The following is a 19855-nucleotide window of genomic DNA, read 5'->3' on the forward strand; positions in this document are numbered from 1 at the left end:
GTTCTCCCTCAGAGTCTTACGTGGAAAAAAGATGGATTTAAATATCTCGGTGTGTTTTTAGGCAGCAGGGATGTTGTAAATAAGAACTGGGAGAATGTTGAACAAAAAATAAAAGACAAACTGGCCAAATGGAAGTGGATACACGCCCAGATGTCGTACCAAGGCAGGGTGTTGGTCTTAAACAACCTGGTGGCGTCACAGCTGTGGCATAAACTGAACGTCCTACACCCACCATCAGGCCTACTCGTAAAAATACAGACAGAGATGATAAATTTCTTCTGGACCGGTCGACACTGGGTGCCACAGTCTGTTTTGTTTTTATCAAGAGAGGAGGGGGGCCAGGGCCTTGTCCACCTGGCCAGCAGAACTGTAACATTTCGTATTCAGTTTATTCAAAAGTACCTGACAGAATCTCCCGTATGGAGAGATGTGGCCAGCTGTATCCTCAGACGTGTCAATTGTCTGGGGCTGGATGCTGCTCTGTTTTTAACTGATTTTAGTCTTTTAAAGTTTAAGGGGTTACCTCAGTTTTATCAGGGTGTTTTTAAGTCCTGTGCTCTTTTTAAATTGAAAAGAGCAAAAACGCATAATTCTCTGCATTGGCTTTTAGCAGAACCACTGGTGTGTGGAGCAAAACTAGACGTCCAGGACAGCAGCATGCCGGGCCTGACCGAAGCGCTGGCCAGATCCGGGACAGTGACACTGCAGCAGCTGGTACGGGTGGCTGGACCGGACCTCAACAACACCCGAGAGGTGAGCTCGCTGCTCAAGATCCGGTCCATCAGGCTGACACAGCGCTTCCTGGAACGGGTCAAAGAGCAGCTGTCGGTCGAGGAGAGGCGACTACTACAGCTGCACACAACAAAAGAGCGCCTACCTGACGAGAATGACCCGTTTCCAGACGTAATCCTCAAAACTGACATTGAAGAGGACAGCGGCCCCTTGCTGGACATGACAGAATTGGACATGTGCAATACAGGATCAAAAATCCTGTACAGAACTCTGAACAAAAGAACTCTCCGAGAAAGATCCACCAACGTGTGGGGCGATAAATTCAAAGGACAAAAACCCCAATGGAGAAGCTTATACAAGCCTCCAATTAAAAAAAGGACTGGGGACCTCCAGTGGAGAATCCTGCATAGAGCCATCGCCACGAATGTGTTTTTATCGGTTGTCAGCCCCGGGGTTTTAAATGAGTGTCCTTTTTGCAATTTGTCAGAGAGTGTTTTTCACGTTTTTATGGATTGTGTACGTTTAACTAGTTTTTTTAATTTTTTAATGAGATTTTTTAGCCTGTTTGGCATGGTTTTTACCAATTCCGTTTTTATCTACGGTGTGCATCACAGTAGAACCACCAGTTTTAAATCCCGCATTTTAAACTATTTAATCGCCGAGGCCAAAATGGCAATATACCTTACTCGAAGGGACAAAATGCAGGCTGGACCTCAAATTGATGTAGTGGCTCTGTGGAAGTGTAATGTGAAAGCCAGGATTAGACTAGAGTTTTGCTTCCACAGAGCCACAGGGGATTTTAATAGTTTTATACAATTGTGGGGTTTTAATGGTGTTTTGTGCAATGTCTGTGAACAAGGAGAACTAAATTTTAACGAAATGCTAAAATAATTTATTTATTGTTTTTTATTTAGTTTTTTTCCTTTGATCTGATGATATTGTGAATGTGCATTGTTATATTATTATTGTAAAATAAATGTTTTGGTAAAAATAAAAAAAAAATCTTCTTCTTCTATTATTCAGTGTTTGTAGCTTCATGGCGCAGCTCCGCTCCGCATCAGTTCAGCGTTACACCGGCTGATGACGCTGCTGTGATTCACTTTGTCTGGTATTTATGTAGGCTACATATGTTTTGGCAGTTCTGTGATCATGTCAAAGCAGCAATTTATATTAAAAAGTGTTTTATTTCCGTTTGAAAGCTGCCCGCTACCATGGAAGGACAACAGAAAATCGCTCTTATAAACATGTAATTACTAAAATCACGACTTTGTATCCCTCTGAAAAATTAACCCATTGAAATAAAGAAATCCCTCCATGGGTGATACCACGATAGAGAGCGTTCATTTTATAGCGTTAACATGGTGCTGCAAGTGGTCCGACATGAAACGGGTTTGATGGAAAAAGTTTGGGAACCACTGGCCTACCAACTGAGATTTAACAGACATAATCCACTTTGCTGCTTCAGCTGGGCACTCCAGTCAGATAATTCTCCAATCTGCGATCCCAATTTGGATAATTTGATTATTGCAGCAATGCTTTGAGCCATCAGGCTCTTATAATAAGCCCAACATCCAACTGTTTGAATTTAAACCGATCAGGTACAGATACTCATACTGATAAGAGTGCTACAGAGAGAAATATTAGCATGAAATTTCTGGAAATTTGAATTTGCTGGAAAAATTACTTATTCCTGATATGGAGGGTCTTCTATATCAGAATTGTCAGCTTTTTAAGTTTTTGTAAGTGACCAAGAATTAAACTTTAATGTAAAAGTGAAACACAAAATGTCTAGAAAATATAACCAACCATTTTGGTTTTAATTACAGGGTTCCAAAATTGACTGAATTTAAAAAAAATTTCCCATCATAGTATGGGAACATTTTTCAGATATTCTGCTAATGTAAAAAAAACTATTTCGCAATTGCAGTGCTTCCATTAAATATGAAATGCAATTAAAAACACATGTAAATAAGCTTGTTAAAGTCGTAAGTCATTGAAAAAAAATATTAACCCTTTTATCCTTGGGAGTGACTACACATTATTAAGTTAATTAATACTATCAAAGGAAAACTTCTCTGTAATATAGTGATGTAAAATGATTCAAGATCAGTGCCTTACAGAGATTTTATGTACGGGCAAAATAATTTTAAAAAATGGCCAGCTTTCATTGCGAAAGTGCTACATAATGTGATTTGAATCATTTTAAATTTAAATTCCAGAAACTCTGCAGGGAATCTTCTCCCAAAGTTCAAAAACACCATGAGTCTGCGAAATAATAGTTGCTGAGTCGCTTCTTCTGTATTCTCACCAACTTAATGTCATTATTTAAATAGAATATAAACAGAGAAAACTTCTCCCCAGTTAAAAACCTACAAGACTAACTCAGTTTTTCAGTGCACTAATTTGATCTCTGCTTTTCAATGTGAGAACATTTTTATAGTAAAATGCTTTGAGTGAAGTTTTTCCACTAATATTTTTGGGTAAATGCGTGTTGTTGAGCAAAAACAACACCTATTAGAATGAAAGACAATTAAAGTCAATATTTTGCTTTTGCCATTCTGCAGCAACTCACATTATTAAATTAAAGAAAGTTTTCCAGTCTTAAATAGCATATTTTGGAGCTTTTTTGACATTTGTACTCAAAAGCACTGATGGGACTGTCACAAAGCATTAAATAGAGCGCTGCAGCAATAAATCTCCTCGAACAGGTACCGAATGCCACAGAAATCAAAACTAATAAGAGAATGTGGCTGCAGGAGGCAGCGTCATTGCAGTCTATTTCTGTCAGACTCCCACTGAGCGGCAAAGGTGCTGTGCCAGGTTGTAACATTCTGATATTGGTTTGTGTTGGTGAGGCGAAGACAGTGAAACATATGAGAGGCAACATTGTGTAACTACTAAGGTCCAGTTGGCTTACACAAAGACAAACACAGCTGTTATTACTGGCAACACACAGATATTTGTTTTAATTAAAAACAAGTACAATCTTAATTATTTCAGTTTATGATGAATATATCCATACAGTTTTAGAATGCCATTAGACGCACCTCAACTTACTCACATGATAATTAGCATATGTGGTGATATCACTTCCATTTCAGTTGGTAGAGCTGCATCATGTGTTGAATAGGGCTTGATGTGGCTGTCCTGGTTTTACGTCCAATTCTCTGCATCTCTCCCTCTTCTTTTTCCATCCTCTTCCCTTCAAATTACTTTCAAACATAGAATTCTAGTGCAAAACTATTCTTTTAAAAATGCTTAGCTGTACATTTCTTCATTTGTAATAGATTCTTCAATTGAATAATTCATAATGAAATGCAGACTAACTTGAATGTGCATCTATGGCTTAATTATTTCCATGTATAATTAATAAAAAATTTATCCATTATTAGAATGCCACCACACATGCCATATGCTAATTAGCATGTATAGTATCCAGGGCCGTGCAGAGACCACTAAAGGGGCAGGTGCTCAAAAAAAAAAAAGGGCACATCCAACCGTATTTTAGGACAGAATATTAACAAAGCCTCTCAGCTTTCAGAGTTTAATAAACAATGATAAATTACAAAATTGTGAGATATACAATCAAAGCTAAGGAACATCTCTATATAAAGCAAACAACTATGCCTATGTAAGATATTTTATAAGTAATTTCTTTCTGCAGGTCTATTTTGTTATAGTATTGTAATATTGTATTGCAATATTCAAACCCACAATTTAGCAAGATATGTAAATCAGAGCTGGACCAGACATATTTTGTCTTTACAGAATTACACTATTAAAAATATAAACAAGAGCACAAAGCAACCTTTAATTGTACAGTAATCTATAAAAAAGAGCTGCCTGTTTGCTGCAGTGGAGATGAAGATGGTCCATTCAGGAAAGCAGAGCTGCATCAAACTTTAACGTGGAACTGCAGAAAAAAGAAAACAAAAGCAAAAATTGAATTGTTAATGCATGTCACCATGAGAAAAACCTACTGAGTTTTGATTAAAAAACTTTTAAACATTTAAATCACACATTTGTCTCATGAAGTGAAATTTTTTTTTCAAAACAAACTTACTTGTGCATGTCAGAAATCTTTTCTTAATATTCTAAGTTTTTGTTTGACTCAAAGTTTTGCTTGTGATTCTCATTTGACGTCTTGAGCAGGGCTTAAATCACAAAAGATTTCTCATGTGTGCAAATAAAAGTTTATGTTTGGCAAATAACTTTAAGTTCACAAGACAAAAATTAGTTATTTAATTTTAAAAAGTTTTTTTTAAACAAAACGATTTGTTTTTTTAAAAAGAAATCATTACAATTCCAAAAGTTTTGATTACAATTTTATTTAACTTAACTGAGGTTAGTTTTTTTCCCCCATTGAATAATTGGGGAAAAAAATTAACTGCATACTCTGCGAACCAGACCCTAAACTTACTTAAAGTCTGAGTTGACTTTTTCCCCTTCATTAATGACACTTTTATTACATACTATCATGGTAATTCAGGGTGAGTTATTTTTAATTCTAAATGAATATCCTTGTTGAACTTTTATTTAAGTACTATTCTCCTTCAAGATACATTTACTTAACGCCAGAATAAATGCAATGTACATATCCTTTGCTGAAGACATATCCATTATGGAGATGATTTTGGACAGGCGATGTGGCCCTTATTAAGCAATACTGAAGAATGACTGTTATCATTAACTGTACAGGGAAGAAGCTTTGTAGTTATCTTGCTTTGCTAGCAAAGACGTTAGCTTGCAGCTAGTTAATAGCACAACAATAACAGCCTAATGTCCATATAATAAAAATACTGAATGATAGATAAGAACAGTTTCTCCTCACCTGGCTGTCTCCTCCCCTCAGTAGTTCTTCAGAGAAAGGCAGAAGCAGAGGCCTGTCAGTGTCTGTTGTATTTCATTACCTCTCTGTTTAAACCGCGACTCCAAGCTGAAGCAGAAATGATACTTCAACGTTTTCCGTCATCTGAGAAGTAGCAAATCTACTCCACTTAATTCACCAAAAAGTTTTTTTTTATTCACCAAAAACTGTTCCATAATCTGGAACGTTCGCTACGTTGAGCTCCAGTTAGCCGCTTTATTGCACTGCGCGAGAGGCAACTGCGTCATGCGTCACGGGCAAAAGGTCAAAGGTAACAAGGTGACCGGAGGGTTTATTATGTGGTACAAAAAAACAATAATAATAATTTTAGTACATGTTATTATGTGTCAGAACAGGGCTTAGAAAATAATAATACCAAAAATAAAAATAAAAAATTGACTAAAAGGGCACTTGGGGGCAAGCAGCAAAAGGGGTAGGTGCTCAAGCACCCCCAGCACCCCACCCCCCCCCCTCTCTGCACGTGCCTGCAGATAAGAGATTTACCCAAAATCGCATCCTGTTGTGTGTTGCTGCAGGAAATTGGGCACAAACTGTACCAGACTGCAGAGTAAGCTTCACATTTTACATAACAGCATTTTCCTGAGCAGCTCCAGCTTCTGACTTAGCCAAAGTAAAAAAACAAAAACGCATAATCTCTGTCTGTGGGTTGGGAGTTCATGTACCAACAAGATGATAAGATGAAGCTAAGTTAAAGAACCGAGACAATAATAGGCAATACTGCTTCATTTGGGTCCAGTGGGATTTTGAAGGTGTATATTTCACTAATGTCAGATTTTTCAGTTTCAGAGCTCTGTGAGCTTTTGCATACATCTATCTATAAATGGATTAAAGGGGCAGTATTATGTATTTTCCAGGCATATAGTGCCATTTTAAAGTACAATCAAGTACCTACTTGCAGTTGTTATGAAAATGCTATGTATAAAAAATTACTCAAAAGAAATTAGCAAATTAATGCCTTGAAATTGGGCTTCTGTATTTTTAAAAAGTCCTCCTCTTTCTGAAAATAAGCCTTTAAGAAGTCATCGCAACGTGGCTCCTCTGTTAACCCTTTAACACAGGGGTGTCCAAAGTCAGTCCTCAAGGGCCGGCATCCTGCATGTTTTAGTTCTCTCCCTGGTTTTACACACTTGCAGGAGGTTGTTACAACCACTAGGAAGAGAACTAAAACATGCAGGATGCCGGCCCTCGAAGACCGACTTTGGACACCCCTGCATTAACAACACTTTTACCAGCGTTGCACTGAGAAGTAGCTCGTATTACGAGCTCAGCAGATGTGAAGTTCCACCAGGTGTTTGCTAGTTGCTGCTGACTAGTCTGAAAGAGCTGACTTGGGGAAGAAGAGGTGGGGGTTTGGGGGGGTGAGACCTGCGACACAGAAGCTCAGAAACTTGGAAGCTGCAGTCCTGATGAGGAACTGCACCTTGAAGGTGGGGCCAGATCCACCCAGGCATTTTGTACAGCTGAATGGTTGCCATGGAGATTAAAGGATTTCTCAAACATGCAAGAAATAATCAAAGCAACAGCTATATTTTTGATGAGCAAATAAAACTATAACATGATGTAAAGCTAAAAAAAGTGGATTTTACATAATCCTGCCCCATTAAGTTATGACCAGATGATAAGTCAAATAAAGGTAGAAAACATTTCAAACAATTCAAGAGAATTTTAATTCTCCTTTATGATGCTCTGAGTTGTTTTGTTCAGATTAAAACAATAGCAAAGACAGTAAAATTGTATTATTCAACATTATAAACAGCGTATTAGATGGAAAAATAGGTTAAATGTATAATTGTTTAGCTCAGTTTGATGATCACACTCCAACAGTCATCACTTCTGATATTCCAAAAATGGCACTTGAGCCATGACAGTTTCTGCAAGTGGCCCGTTGATTTCAAGCTTGGCCTAATTGTATCCTCCAAATGCCAGGAGAGACGCACATAAAGTGAAAAACTCCAAAAGTTGATACTCCATCTGTTTTCCAATGTGTGGTGGGAAAAATAAGCAAACAAAACAAACCTAAACTAAAAAAAAACAATCAGAAAATCTTTTTGAGATTCGATGGAGCGTAAGAGTGTTAAGTCGTCGGCCTTTGGGAGAGAGCAGCAGCAGGGTTAGCGGTTCCCTAACAGCACCCAGATGGTCTGAGAACAACGTGTGATGTGCGAAACCAGAAAGGAGTTTCAGATGAAGACTGTTGCTGGTTCTCACTTTGATCTGAACAATTAACATCTAAAGTCCCTCAGAGGATAGTGAACACAAGAAAAATTTAAGAAAAATAAAATGGGAGCGGAAATTACAAAAACAACAACAAAAACAGACACAAAAAGACATAAGAGATGAAACTAGATATAAATTACTCTCTGCTGGAATAGTTAGAAGTTCTCAAAAACTGTACAAACTGGCATTCAAGCTCGTAAAACTGCACAGCATCAGACTGATTTATTAAAAACAGATAGATAGTGGAGAAAATCCCCCACTGCTGCTGAGAGAGGATCAGGATTTTCCTCTGTGCTTTAAACTGTAAGACAGAACTATTAAACATATTGAGCTGCTGCAGATATATTTACAGGAAGCATTAGATCAGTACGATTCCTGAAGAGTGGCAAAAAACATTTCTTGTGTGGCAGTTCAGATTGAGAATGAAATGAAAAAATACATTAATGACTAAATATAATTACTGGTTACGTATGTTATAAAAACTTTACAGCTATCACTACAAATGTAATAAACAACAACAGCTAATTGCATGCATATTGCTAATGGCAAGTATTTGTGTACAAAAATGCAGCCACAAACTGTAAATTCTTATAGTACAGGAGACAATGCTAATGCTTGTCTAGGCACTAACAGTAAAGATGTAGGCTAAAGCTGAAATGTTGACAGTTCTTCACAGTAAAGGTTACTGCCAACAGTCCAAACAATGCGAACAAGAGGGTTAATGTTGCTGAAGGCAAATGCTCATAATTCAGAAATTAAAAAAGTTAAATAAAGAAAATTCCTAAATATAGCGACAAAACTGCTAAGTTGACAACAGTGCCATGACCGAACTGACATTAAAGACAGTGGCTATTGACTAGAGTTTGAATTAGCAAAGTTCTATAGGCTTATTTCAATTGTGCTAATGTTGCTAATAATGCTAAAGAATTTTTCCTCAAACATGAAGTATTTCTAGCAGTGTGACTAGTTCTTGTAAAAGTAAAAAAATTCAGTTCTTGTGAAAATTTACTCAAAGAGCTATTTTTCAAATAAATGGTTATATATTCTGTTTTATATAATCTTTACTTTAAAATTGTATGAATCAGATAAATATTTGTCCATCTCGGAGTGTGATTTTAAGTTCCACAAACAATCCTAAATCTAAATGCAGTGGATGGTGTTAAAGTCCAAACAACATAGCAAGCAACTATCTCTAACAATGCTAGTTACTTGTGCTATGCCGTGATTTTTTCATAACCATTCATAAAAGAAATCATATAAAAGGAAAACCAGAGCCCTTACAAAAATAAAGTATGTTTGTCACTAAAATGGTAATCTTGAATATAATGGTTGCACTTTTAACAATCATTACGAACTAAACCCATAAACAAGCCACCACTTGATTTGAAAAAAGTAAATAAAAAAATGAATGAAAATTAATAATGCATTGACTTGTTTTGTTGGGTTCCAATGAGTGGTCTAAATTTTAACAACTTTCTCAAAATGTGCACATACTAAATCATAAAAGTATTATTCACATACTAAAAATTAACTATCAAAAGATATGTTTATAGAAAATTTGCATATGTCCATTTCTAGCCAACATGGAAGATCCCACATAAGAAGATCCTCCTAAAAAAAATTCAACAATCTATTTTAGCAGTCTGATGTAAACACATGAAGAGCACACTTTAAAGATGCTTGTATCAAAGAAGACAAAGACAGTAACCGACAAACCAAACCTGCCCCTGTGTCTCATATTCACCCACTCTCCTCACATTCACACACCAATAAGGCAGAGTGCTGAACTCAGCACAGTGCAGGCCAAGCTGTCGTCACTGTTTGTCTCTTTGCTTCTCACTCTGTCCTTGTTTTATGCTGCAATGTTAGAACGTAAAGCACAATAAACTTAGCAACCCGTTTAAAACTACAGCAGCACATTGCATATTAGTTGTAAATGTTATCCTTAAATAGGCCCTACCTGTGAGTTTTGCTAAAGAACAAAGAATGTTATAACCTGTAAGAACATTCTTACAGGTTAGAATGTAAGAATGTTCTTGAATTTAAGAAAAACAACATGTAGGTTTTATTAGTCGTGCATTTTTTGATTAGTTTTATTGTTGTTTAATTTGACTTCAAATTTTCAGTTTTATTTTACTATTCATTAATTTTAAACATTTGTTTGGCAGTTTAGCTTTTATTTTTCTGAAAAATGAGGAATAGAAACATAAGGGAAAATGTCGCAAACAGCAAAGATCTGAAGCACTTCTGTTTTGTGGAGTGAGTGAGTTAGCAGCATTTCATATTTACTGTTTTTGTCATTTGCAGTATTTTTCTTTTCGCTTCCATTTTGTATGATTGCTACATTTTTTGTGGGGTTTTTCTGTTTCTTATTTTTTGTGTTGGCATCATTCATGTATTTGCAGATTGTTTTGCTCTTTGTGTGTGTTTGCATCTCTCGACCATCATAGCTTAATATTGACTCAAACTAAGTTATCAGCACAATACAAAATGTAACAGCAAATCTGTGACACAATTGCTGAAGGAAAAAAAGGGCATTTTTGTTTTCTTTGTTTTTTTATCTCTTTCTGCATTGCTAAAAAAAATTTATGTTAAAATGCATCTCACCATCTCACCAGCCTCTAAATCCACTGCCAGAAAAACAAGGAGCTTTAAAAGGCTCAGAACAAAAGCACCAAGCTGCCAACACCATTGCAGCTGCACACGGATGCGCAAATACAAGCCTCAAGGTGCACTCTCTGTACCAGTGTGCACAGTGAATGGGTGAACACAGAGAAACAGCACAAAGCATCTCCACTTCACCTATCCTCATGTGTCTTTTCTCACCGGAGGACTCGGTAACGGCTCTGCTCTGCAGGGAGACACAGCTCTTCCCTGCACATACAAACCAGCTGGATTTTAAAATTCAAGCACTGCTGATCTAGCTGAAGATGTGCTCAGCAAAAAAAATCACTATTCTCAAACTGCACCATCACATAAACACTTTCCAAATTACACATGATGAATATCAACTTGTTTTCAGTTAAGATGAAAGGACATTTGAGTACAGGCAGACATGAAGGGGATCAGCTGTTTGGATCCAGCAACAAATCCAAAGCCCTGTTTCCTCTCCAGCAGACGGCAAAGGCCAAATCATGCAGACTCAGTCTTGCCAAAAAACCAGAGGGCAAACCGATGCTGGCTGCCTGTATCTCAAATACCGAACAAAACGACCGCCTATGTTCTGGAGCCCTGCATTGTTTAGTCAACAAAAACTTGTTTTACATCCGTGGCTCTGGATGAAACCTAATACAAACTTTATGAGGGAAACGTTTTTTTCTGCAGAGTAAGAGGATTTCTGTGCTGCCTGAGTTCATAAAATATCCAACTAACACAGGACGAAAAGTGGGATTTTTGACCCTGTATTCTGACGCGAACGCAGCTCGTGAGCGACAGATATCGACAATCTGCATTTTCAGTGTTTCACGACTCACGGGAGTCGAAATCTGTCGATTGCGGAGTCCTTGGAGGTGGGAGTGGTGGTAAGGGGGAGCGGGTGGGAGGTGTTAACGTATCTACTTAGCATACAAATGGCCTAGCATATGCAAAGGCGCTTCAGCAGACCCGTGGATTCTCAGTCATTGGATGAAAAAAAAATGACATCACAGTTCATCATTGACATGTGATTGGTTGGTTGATGTGTGTCCATTGGATAGCACTTATGACTTTATAAATAAACCCCGCCCCAATCATGAATATTTTTTAATGCTGTATTTTAAAAATCTATATAAAAAATAAATGCTGCATTAAAATATATTCATTGGATATTGCTTATATGCAACATGTTCATATATGAGGAACATAAAAGAGACACAGAAGTTTCTTTTTTCTTTATTTCATTTTATTTTTTTTACTGTTTGCACACAACGTAAGACAAAAATGCTTGTCCATTTCTGGACCATCTGGCAGTGTTTGTCCAAACATGATCCAACATTATGCTACGTTCAGGACAGGCCCAACGTCTCTCCTGTAGCGTAGACCTGACGTTTCTTCCTGCAGTGTAGACCCGACGTCTCTCGTGTAGGCCCGATGTCACTGAGCTCCTGGTTGGAGGAACTTGGGGTCTCAACCTTGCCACAGTCCATCATCCTGACACCGCCTCATAGCTGCTGCCATCCTCCCAGAATGCCACCTCCTCTGCTGCCAGTACTCTGCCTTCCTCCATCAGCTGTTAACACAGAACAGACAATCATTATGAGCTACAGGCATCTTTTAGTCATTATGAAACTACAGTGAAAATGTTTGGCAATTTCCAGCTTAGTATGCATACATAAGACATTAAAACTAAAAAACAAACAAACAAAAAAAAAACACATTTTACAGAAAATTTAAAACTTTAATGAAAAAGAGAAAACACTTGGAAACAATTGGGGGGAAAAAATTAAAAGCAGTTGGTAATAAATAGTAAAACATAATTCAACAAACTCTGAGGCAGATAATTTGCTTTGATGGATTTTAATAAATCACAGTACCTTAATCATTCAAGGAATTGTGACATCTCTAGATCTTACCTGCTTCTTTCTTTAGCTACATCTGGATGACTGGCAGTAGGTCCTGGATGCAGCTGGAAAACATTTTTGTGCATTGTCAATACATAGCATAATTACATTATGTACATAAACAATATTGAAGCATAAAATATCAACATTCTAAAATAGTAGATACTCACACAGTTGCAGCTCTGTCCTCATAAGGACATCAAAACGTTCCTGAAGAGTTCTGATTGACACAAATGTGACTCCCATTCTCTGGAGCGTCTGTGGAAAAAAATGTAAAATTAAAAAAATATTGTAGCAAATATATCGCTTTCTCAAAAATACATACGTAAATAAGTTAAAATTATTCTCAGCCATTGTACAGTCGGGAATCAATGCAGTGACTGTACATAATACATACCGGTCCTGATATCCGTCCTCAGTCTGCGTTGTTGTAGATCTCTTACTACACTCTGCCTTGCTGTACTGCGTTATAACAAAACAAAATAAAATAACCGGAAGATCAGTTTTCCTTACAAATATGCAAGTGTTCACTATTCACTAAATGTGAAATCATAACTTACTGAATTTCTCTTCGTCCTGGTGAACTCCGTAAGAGCTCCTCGGTACCGTGGTCTGAGGCCTGGCTGGTAAGGCTTGGCCATTTTTCAGGTCTGAAAAAAATAAAAGAAGATGCGAGTATTTTTAAGAGTTTAGAACATCACATGTAATAAAAAATACAATACGAAATCTCACCCTACACTTGTTTTGACATATGAAAACAACAGACCGCTTTTTCTAAGAAACAAACAAAGCAACTTGTCTCGCTGCACGTGCTCGCTATTCATAAAAGTTTTCTTACCGTGAGTTAGTCTTGTTGGACCGCCGCGGTGTGATCGGTTGTTTTCCGCCGGGACATTGCTTAATATCAAAACGATACTGAAAAAGTAACTCCGTACTTTTTCCACCATTTCACACAACGCACAGTCATTTTCGTTCATGTTTAGCAGTAGCTAAAACCATCAAATCACCGGTGCAAATCTTCCTCTGGAGTTTAATGGCGGATGCTTGACCGACTATGAAAGAGCATTACTGCCCTCAACTGGACTGGAGTGTTAAATGAAAGTTGACAGAAAAAAAATACATTCTAAAAAGTTGTTTTCAAAAGTTACGTGACAGTATATTTTATTTTTATTATAACTAATTGTTTTTAATAAATGTTTTTAAATGTGTAGATGTTTATTTACTCAATTCTACTTTGAGCTGTCTCCTTTTTAGTTTATACAGAATATAATGATTAATCATCCGTGAATTATATTTAGTGCTTAACTAGCAAAACTTTTAAAAAATGCAAATGCTTATATTCTATCAGAAGGTATCACATACTTTCAACCATTTTGTTCTTCAATTTAAACTTGAGAGTTAAGCAACTGAATACTGATAAATCATCTGTAGTTTCTTAAGTCCTGTATTGTGATGTGGAATGGTGTCACTACCACTCCAAGCATGACTCTGGGTCCAATATAACATGACTCTGAGTCCAATATAGCATGACTCTGAGTCCAATATAGCATGACTCTGGGTTTTTAAAGCAATCAGTAAACATTTAACATTTAGTTTGAATATTATTCACAAAAATACTTTATGTACAATGAACCACTCTGGAACATGTTTTTTTTTTTTTTTGATTAAGTTGTGCAATTCCTCCCATCACAAGATAAATCTTCAGATAAGAGGAATGTCAAAGTAAGATCACGTTTCGCAAAAGTCTATTGTATGTATTCATGCATATTCTTCTTTTATATCATCAATTCAACCAAAACTAAGTTTTCAGTGCTCCTAACACACATGTAATATATATTTATGCTTCGATTGTTTCTCATTTTGCTGTTGCATCTGAGTTTCCCCCATTGTGAGATAATAAAACATGTCATTTGACATCCTATTGTAAAATGGCTAGATATCAGTTCTCTAATCAAATTGTTATGAATTATTAATTGTAGAATTAACAATAAACCTGAAGAAAACGATAGTGATATTTTATCCATGGCTGTATGCCTGCATAGGTCTAAAACTTACAAGTAATTGCATTTTGTCTTTAATTTACACAACTATTCCAGTTAATTCTGGCTGGATGGTCAAAAAAAGTGTTGTATCATGTGTGTGTGTGTGTGTGTATATATATATATATATATATATATATATATATATATATATATATATATATATATATATATATATATATATATATATATATATATATATATATATAATTAGCAACATGTCTGTTCTAAATAATTCCTTATATTTTAATGGATAAGTTAGATTAATGTTTTAATATTCTTTCTCCAAACATACTTCTTCATGGTGAACAGAAGGTAAAATGGATTAGCTACAACAGGAATGAGAGTCAAAAGGCGGTGCTCAACAGTTGATATGCATTTGCATGGCTCTCAGCAACTTCATTTAAATACGAAAACTTCTGCTAGGCACAAGGGGAGGAGGATGATAGGGGAACACGAACACACAGCGTTTTTGACCATTTTTGGCAGTGCTCTACCATTTTCCACTGACAAAAACCTCTTGCCGAAAGCCCTCAATCTCCATGCACACGGCAGAACTAGGTGTCAATAGCTGTCGACAATCCCACTTTTTATCCTGTGTAACCCCTGAGATACATCACTCAAAGTCCAGAGCATCCGGGGTTTCCATATATTAGGACCCTCCTCGGCTTTCTGGTTGAAAACCATTTATCTTTCTTATTTTTTTATTTCAAAGAATATTGTGATACTTAGAAATTTTAAAACATAGCGCATCTCCGTCTAAGAGTAACCCAAGATCCTAGGATTGGCCCCAATGTTTCATTACAAATGTTTCAAATAAGATAATTCTGTATCAATATATTAAATATTTCAAAATGCGTATATTACACAATACTGGTGTAGCAAATAGTTTTATTGTGGAATTTTACATATATGCATATGTAAAAACAAAGTGAGGATCCCACACATGGAAATAAATCATTAAACAGTTGAATCTGCTCAAAACTGCATAAAATAATTACCGTATTTTCCGCACTATAAGGCGCATCTAAAAACCTTCTATTTCCTCAAAAGCCGACAGTGCGCCTTATAATCCGGTGTGCCTTATATATGAACCAATATTGAGCCACAACAGGTCAACAATTACGGTAAGCAGCCGCCGACTTCATTTTCGGCCGTAGAAGAAGAAGTGCGTGGTGCATGCTGGGATAGTTGTCAGAACGCTGTTTTGTTAATAAAGTTTGATAATACATTTAAAGCCAGGGGGGGCGGAGGGGAGGGGGAAGAGAGAGAGAGACTGCAGTGACATATTATGTCGGTTGGTCTGTGTTACCCAGAAAGCAGTTGGGCACAATATCGCAACACCAACACCGTGAGTGAAACAATGACTGGGGTAGCCTACAATATAAAGCACTTGGGGACCACTTCTTTACAAATGTGGATGTGTAAAATTAGAGTACGGAACAAATTGGCAAACTGAAGCGTCTATTCTATGTGCCTTATAATACCTTATAATTAGCCTTATATATGAAAAAAGTTTTAAAATAGGCCATTCATTTAAGGTGCGCCTTATAATCCGGTGCGCTTTATAGTGCGGAAAATAAGGTATAATGAGCTAAGTGAGACATTCCTCTGCTGATCCGGTCAGGAGGAGTTAATCACAGACATTTTAACTGCGTTAGCACATGTGCAGAGAGCAAGAGGGATGAATATGCATGAGTCCAGGGAGGAAGGGAGACGTTTGAGGCACAAAGAAAGGAGGTCAGATTGAGCTGCAGCAGAACTAAATAAAAACACGTTCACTTTTCAAAACACAGCATATAATATAGTGGAAATGCTTGAACAAATAAAGCAAACATCATGTAAGTAGTTTATATTTATAATTAGATACAAAATTTAAATAAGCATTGAGAAATATTTAGAAAAATAAATATCTATTTTTCTTCATGTAATATAAGATTTCAGTGCTTGAATAGGGTTATTTTTTTTAAACATAATGAATGTTACACTGAGAGGTGTGGTGTGGAAGGAAAACTCAGCAAATCTGGCTGTAGCATAAACAAAGGTGGTTTATTAGGCCTCCTTCAGCACAGCATAGTTCACAGATAAGACAAAATGGCATCTTTTCCATCAGTTTCCTAGCTTTCAGTCTCTTTGCTTCAGTCTCAGCTTTCAGTTTTTCCCAAGGCTCAGCCAGCAGTCTCTTTATATACTGTTGTCCCCGCCTTCTCAATTAACTGCCCAGCTAATCAAACTCCAGGCACACATGGCTCCTTCTATATAAGAGCTGGGTTTGAGGCGGGCCTCCTCGTTAGTAGGTTCCAAGATGGCCGCTAACAGGACACACCCAAAAGGTAACAAACATTTCACAGACAAAAGGATCACATACACATAGTGATGGGTAAATGAGGAGTCATGAGGCGTTTCGACTCATAGCAACCCTGTATTGATACTGTGTCGATACTGTGTCACTCAATACTGACACCTGCTGGACATTAAAAATTCCTACAGGCAACGTAGTGATTTGATCAAGTCTGTACAATAAGATTTAAGTCTTTGTATTTTATTGAATAGTATATGTTGTATTATGTCATATCTTCAGTTACATTTAAAATATATTTGATATACAGTCAATAAAGAATGTGAACATGTATCATAAAGTGAAAATTTAAGTGAATGTGTTTGGAATGAGGATGCATGGACTGTTTTTTCCCACACATTTTTATTTAAAAAAAGTTTGTACAACCTTTTGAAATTAAGCCTGTTATGCTTTTTTGACAAAACTTCTGCTGTAGAAAAAAATTAAGTAAACTCTACATTTACAGCAAACCCTTGTTTTTCTTAGGGGTTGCGTTCCGAAAATAACCCGTGAGGCGAAATCCGTGAAGTAGTTACATTTATTTTTTACAGTTATTACACAGCATAAATAAATACTCTACATTGAAACCAAAGAACAAAACCTGTTTTCAGGTCAGCGGATGTGCGTGTGCATCAATCGGGCATTAATGTGATCCGGTGTCATGGCATTACAGGGTTTCCTCCAAGATGCCCCGCCAGATTCACAGCTGTATCTACGGCAGAGCGATGGATCTCATCAAACGAGCCTCCGGTCGGGTTCTGCTGCCTCTGGCCACAGTTTTTTTTTTCCAGCAGGCATTGAAAGTTTCAGTTTCCATCTCCTGAGTGGCCAATTTGTATTAAACACCGTAACGTTATTGGCACTCATGTAGCGCGGAAAATGTTTTTACCCATCATATGGTCAATTAGGACGAAGAGCACTTTGGAAAAAAAACTGCAAAAAAAATCTGCGAAGCAGCGATACCGTGAAAAGTGAGTTGCGTTACAGCGAGGGTCCACTGTATATGAAATAATTTATAAAAAGCATCTGAGTAATTTGTAGAATGGTTGTATGTCTGAGTTTATCTAGGTGTATCTGGGACTTCATTCTCATGGCTGGCCTCATAATGCCTCAGTATTGAAAAGGTGGATTTATTTAAATAAGACAGTTTAGTTAAACATATGCGACACTTAACCTGCAGAACATAATATGAAAGTAAACTACAACAGCCTTGCAAGAACAATAGGCATCAGTGATCTTGTCCACAGCTATATTTATGCTAAGGGTGTGAGGATCTGCTGTTTTCCTCATCGACCGGTAACACCCAGCCAATCACATGACCCAAGCGTCATATTGAAGAAATACCAGCATCACCGAGGCTAGCGACCACGGAGGCGAACGCAAACCCAACGGTGAGTCTATGCTTTCATATTTCTGTAGTACATTTTATTTTGCGCATGAACTTTGATACATGATATTAAAGCTTGATTTAAAACACGGGTTTGGGCCGTTGTTAATCTTACGCCATGTAATGCTGGCATATTAGTTCTCGCTACCCGCTAGACCTCCACCCCCTTTTCTTGGCTGTCCTACGCCCAATTTTCCCCTGTTTTATTTAAAAAAGGAATATCACTTGCGCCAAGTCTAGTATCTTTAAAGATAACTGATGGGTAGCGACTTTCTGGGTTGTTTGTATGTGTCTTAGGTGAGACTGAGATAGGCAGTCTTAGTAAAGTCGTAATTTTCCAGGAGATGCTGGGTGTTGAAATCTGACAACGATTGCTAATGTCTGTGACCTGAAGTAACCTCGCCATTTTTGTACAGCGAATTTTTAGATGTTGAATTTGAGACAGCGAATTTGAGCAAGTTGAATTTTTAGGACACTTAAAAAATTGCATTTGAATTTTTAAAAGTTGAATTTTTTTATATGCTGAATGTTTTTAACACTGAAAAATATATATATTGAAATTTTCATCACTTTGAAATAGGAATGTGAATTTTTTAACAAATGAAAATTGCAAACGTGTACAAATAATGACACTGAATTTTTTTTTAGGTCGAAATTGTATTCTGAATTAATTTTGAAATTGAACAAGTTGAAATTGAACAAATATACAACATTCAAGTTTCAGATGCATTTTTTATTCAAATTCTGATGGCACATATTTACTTCCATATGAGACACACCTTAAACTAGCCAAAGCACAAGACAATACAAAATAACTAAAGTGCTTACGTTTGGTACCATGCTCACTTGTCGCATCGCAAACATGTATGTAATTTGCTCGCCACTGTGGTGTAAATCCCTGTTAGAAATGTTTTTAGAATATTTATTAAAGAGAAGCAGGCAGGTTTTTAAACTCCTGCATTGTCATCATAACTTCCAGCCAGTTGTGGTTTGGTGTGGTGTGCTTTTATCTTGACCTGCTCACTTTGTATCATGGCAGTTCACAAAAAACTTGGCAGTTCACTTGGCAAATTGGGAACATCACTCCATTGAACCAGAGGTTAACAAAGAGGACTAGGACCACTGAAAAAAAATTAGTTTAATCTCAGAATTCTGACTTTAATCTCAGAAGATTAAATCTCAGAAGATTAAAGTCAGAATTCTGAGGTTAAAGTAAAAATTCTGAGAAATAAAAAGTCAGATTTTTTTTTTCTTTTCAGCGGTCCTAGTCCTCATCTGCAAGTGCTGCCTTTTTATACAGCTGACCTAAATAAAAAGAAAACAGGGTTTCAAATAAAAATAAAAATATTTCTATTTATAAACGACAAAGCATCCGTTGGTTCCTGCTTTTCATCCTCCTACAAACCATCTCTGGTTGTGATTTAATCCTTCAAGAATGAATGACTTGTCAAAAAAAAAAAAGCTTTTATTTGAAGCAAAACTCTGTATGAAACATCCTACACATCTGTAGAGCCTGTAAACTGCCGCCCTCCCCATAAATCACTGGAGATGTTGCATAAATCCCAAAGCCTCGGCCGTCATCCAGTGAACATGTTGATGTGAGGAGAAAGAGAGAGACCCCTTCCTTCCTAGCAAGAAGGAAGGGGTTGGCTGTATGAATACCAGCTTATTTCAAGGGATTTTGGCACTTCTTTTTTTTCTTCTTTTTTTTTGCAC

General features: G+C 36.9%; 2 protein-coding genes and 1 long non-coding RNA gene across 9 annotated transcripts in view; 1 reads left to right on the forward strand and 2 right to left on the reverse strand.

Moving 5' to 3' along the window:
* The window catches only part of prr7 (proline rich 7 (synaptic)), a 205602-nt gene that overhangs the window by 174039 nt on the left and 11708 nt on the right, over window positions 1–19855 (forward strand). The gene's annotated exons all lie outside the window — the stretch shown is intronic.
* dbn1 (drebrin 1) overlaps window positions 1–19855 on the reverse strand; it is a 181875-nt gene that overhangs the window by 122697 nt on the left and 39323 nt on the right. The window lies entirely within an intron of this gene.
* LOC108166871 (uncharacterized) lies at window positions 1999–14526 on the reverse strand. The gene is made up of 6 exons (XR_001777263.2): window positions 13214–14526; window positions 12936–13025; window positions 12773–12837; window positions 12546–12633; window positions 12388–12440; window positions 1999–12044 (listed from the first exon to the last, which is right to left on the reverse strand). It is a non-coding gene; the product is annotated as an uncharacterized LOC108166871 (long non-coding RNA).

Source organism: Poecilia reticulata, chromosome 14 (genome assembly GCF_904066995.2).
Source record: "Poecilia reticulata chromosome 14, P_reticulata-male-v2, whole genome shotgun sequence".
Taxonomy (NCBI): domain Eukaryota; kingdom Metazoa; phylum Chordata; class Actinopteri; order Cyprinodontiformes; family Poeciliidae; genus Poecilia; species Poecilia reticulata.